The sequence below is a fragment of the Crocuta crocuta genome, unplaced genomic scaffold (assembly GCF_008692635.1).
Source record: "Crocuta crocuta isolate KB4526 unplaced genomic scaffold, BGI_CrCroc_1.0 scaffold463, whole genome shotgun sequence".
Classification (NCBI taxonomy): domain Eukaryota; kingdom Metazoa; phylum Chordata; class Mammalia; order Carnivora; family Hyaenidae; genus Crocuta; species Crocuta crocuta.
This window is the reverse complement of record NW_027527929.1, coordinates 1,292,731-1,292,984: the sequence shown is the minus strand read 5'-3', so window position 1 is coordinate 1,292,984 and position 254 is coordinate 1,292,731.

Below are 254 nucleotides of genomic sequence, written 5' to 3'. Positions count from 1 at the left end.
CTCGACCCCTCCCCCCCCCCCGCCCCGGGTCTCTGTCTCCCCCTCCTCTCCCGGGTCCTCCTGCCCCTACCCTCCCGCTCTCCGTCCTTCTTGACCTCAGCTCCGCCACCGCTCCCGGCCAGTCATGCGGCGGGGGTCCTCTTCCCTGCAGACCAGAGGCCGGCCAGTTTTCGCTCTAGCAGATAAAGAGCCCACCCCACTCCGGGTGAGACCCTGGGACCCGCAGCGCCGTTGAAGCCCGCTGAAGCAGCCCC